The 3419-nt window shown below is 46.2% G+C and overlaps 1 pseudogene; it reads left to right on the top strand.

The window, feature by feature from the left end:
• Positions 1–1442: 1442 nt before the first annotated feature.
• Positions 1443–2622, top strand: LOC125518219 (BTB/POZ and MATH domain-containing protein 3-like; annotated as a pseudogene).
• The last annotated feature ends 797 nt before the right edge of the window (positions 2623–3419 follow it).

The raw sequence follows: 3419 nt of genomic DNA, 5'->3' as shown, positions 1-3419 counted from the left end.
GCTAGCATGATTTGTTGACGTTAAATCTATGGATTATATTGCTAGTATATAAAATAATCCAATTGTTGGCCAATTAATAAATTGGTCTAAGCAACGTTAGCCTTTTAAACATGTTTAATAAATTGATCTAACCAAGCATGCGGTTGATAACATAATCTCTGTGCAGCACACCGGCTCCTTTTCTAAAAATATGCAGCACACTGGCTCCACGGCCTTAAAAGCCTGTTTATATTAATATTCTATGCGCTAACCTGTGAGGGGTGGTCATCGGCCCACATGCATGTCTGACTTTGAAACATGTCTGACTAGTCCGCGTGCAGAGTGCTGCTGGAGTGTACTCTGGAACATCGCCCAAGAGTCGTTCTGGCGCTGTCCAACAGGCTAGCGCAAGCGTGTACCAGGGGACGGCCCGCGTAAATACCGGGACGAATCTGGTCAGTGTGGAAAACGAACGGCGAGGCATTTTCGCATATGGTGCACTCTATAAATAACAACAGCCAACAACAACAACATTGATCCCTAGGTCATGTCCCATCTAATTAATGAGGTTAACAAGTACTCCCACTGCAAACAAATATAAGACGTTTTAGATCACTAACTTGTTAGCTTGGTTTGTGAAATACATTTAGTTAATAAGCTCAGATTAAAACTCAACTCAACTGGTTGGCCAATGAGTCTGACTAAGTCAAGTCAAGTAATGAACTACCATCTTTACTCTTTCAGTTTGACTAATTCACATCTAGATGTTTTCTAAGGATGTCACATCTAAACTCTCACAAATACACATCAATAAGGAAAAAAAAAGGGAAAACTGAGATCAAAAAATAGACTACAAACATAGTGAAGATCAGGTTAGATGTGATATAGTTATGTCACATCTAGATGTGTCCTAAACAGACCCATACTTTTTTAGCTTGTACTCCCTCTGTTCGGAATTAACTGTCCAAACGCGACAGCTAATTCTGGACGGAGGTTGTATAAATTTTGATTTTTAATTTCAGTCCTACCCCTCTATCCCATGGAGCGAGAGCATGCGAGATTCCAGTCCATATGTGTGATATAGGATTTAGGAACCACTTCTCGGATCAACCAATATTCTAGAGCCCTCGCAAGAAAAAAATATTCTAGGGATAAAATATTTCCGTGCACATTATAAACAGGTGTTTCAAGACAAAAACGATATCCTTTCTGGTGAAGACTTTGTTGAACGTGTAGAAAAAAAGTCTGCCAATTAATTGTAGCCCAAGTCATGACCTTGTCTGGTCTGTCGTAATATGTGGGTTCTCTTATCAAAAGAGTCTATCTATCTACCAGCCCCATCGAATTAGTAGCCATATAAGCTACTAGACACGAGCTGCATGCTGATTTAATTTGCCGCACACCATATATACCATCTGCAAAGCCGTACGTAGTCGATCGTCCCCATCCGTTGGCCTGCCGCCATGACGACGTCCGCGCTCTTGTCTGCCCTGCGTGGCGCTGGCCGCCGGCAGATCACCGCCTCCACCGTTGCGGCCAGGCAAGCGACGGGTTCACATGTCTTGAGGGTCGATGGGTTCACGCGCGTCAGGGAGAAGGCGGCCAATGGCACCGCCGTCCTGTCAAGCCCGTTCGGCGTCGGCGGTCACGACTCACGACTGGCGTATCATGTGCTACCCGAACGGCGACACAGAGAAGGCCGAGGGCCATCTCTCCCTCTTTCTCATGCACGAAAACCACGCCAAGACAGGCGATGCCACGGCAAAGTTCAAGATAAGCGTGCTCGACCAGGCCTGTAAGCCGTACTGGTGTAGAAGCCAAGAAGAACACCGCTTTGTGAACCAGGGTTGGGGCTGGGACAAATTCATCAAACTTGAAGATCTGGACAGGGAGAAGCATCTGAAGGACGACTGCCTGTCCGTCCTCTGCGACGTCACCGTCGACCTCGGGCTGCGCACCGATGACTACACAGCTGAGGTTGCCGCGGCGGAGCAGCTCAAGTTGGCATCGCCCCCGTTCGACTTGCACGGCTTCGCGCTCTCGGAGGCCATCTGGAACAACCAGGCGGCCGACGTGATGATCCACCTCGGCGAGGACGGACAGACGATCGCAGCGCACCGGTGGGTGCTGGAGGCCCGATCCCCCGTATTTAAGGCGGATCTCGCCCTCGCCTCGTCAACCGGCGACAACATTGCTCAACTATGCGTGGACGGCATGGACGCCGACGTGTGCAAGGCACTGCTCAGGCTCATCTACACCGACTCACCTCCTCCAGAATTTGATGCAGCAACGATGATGGCAGAACGTCTCCTCGTGGCGGCAGACAGGTATGAGCTGGACAAGCTGAAGCTCGCTTGCGAGGATGCGCTATGCAAGATCATAGACACGAGCTCCGTGGCCGCTACCCTGGCGTTGGCCGAGCGTCACGGCTGCCCGGCGCTGAAGGAGGCGTGTATGCAGTTTCTCTCTTCTCCTGATAACCTGAAGGCCGTCATGGCGTCTGACGGTTTCGAGCAGCTCAAGACGGGCTGCCCCTCCGCCCTGCTGGAGCTCCTCGTGAAGAACATGCCAACACATCATGAGCAGCCACCAATTAGTACCAGCAGCCAGCTATTTAGTTACGCCAATCATGAGACAAAGTGAGTAGAGAGATTACGAATTTATAATGCTCATATACTAGATACGTACATTACTGGAACTTGGGAGGAAGTGATCAGTCAAGAGATTTAGTCTCTTTATGAGGAGATAATAGAGCTTTTGTTTTAATGTGCGTGTGTGTCTTAAGCTTGCGAGCTTGTTGAACCTTTAACCATGGGCAAATTTATTACATTAACCATGCAAACTTGTTGTTTTAACCTTCATGTCTACACCACCATCGAAACATGTATCGCACACCAGCATAAATTCTTTTCTTTTTTTAAATTGTTTTTGAAACATGGAAATTTTGTTGAATAGAGCATGGTAAATAATTTTCCACACCATTGACATTTTCATCACATTGCCAAAAAAAATCCATCAGAGTCTTTCACATTTTTTGTTTTCAAATTATTTTTCCCCATGCTTCTTTTATATGAAACAAATGGCAAACTTAAGTTGTAACACAATTTTGCTAAGTTTACTTGCACCAACAAACCTTAAAACTTAGGTTTTGTCAAGTTTTTAAGTTCTAATGGCACCTTACTTTGGGTTTTGGGATCTTTTTATAATGCAGCACATCACAAACTGCGTGGCATTTTTTTTGCTTCGACCTGATGGGCCAGCAGTATTAGGGCGCAACCTATTCGTTGTTTGGGGCTCGTTCCCAGGCGATCGCTCTAGGGAATGTTTTGTTCGATCTGAGAATGTTCCCGAGATATCCGGATCCAATAGTTTTATGAAAACATATATCATACTTTTTTGGTCCTTTTTATTCCGCGTATAAGATGTTTGAAGTCAAACTT

The sequence above is a fragment of the Triticum urartu genome, chromosome 7A, assembly GCF_056163025.1.
Source record: "Triticum urartu cultivar PI428250 chromosome 7A, HENAU_Tu73, whole genome shotgun sequence".
In the NCBI taxonomy this organism is placed as follows: Eukaryota; Viridiplantae; Streptophyta; class Magnoliopsida; order Poales; family Poaceae; genus Triticum; species Triticum urartu.
This window is presented reverse-complemented; position numbering and strand designations above follow the sequence as displayed.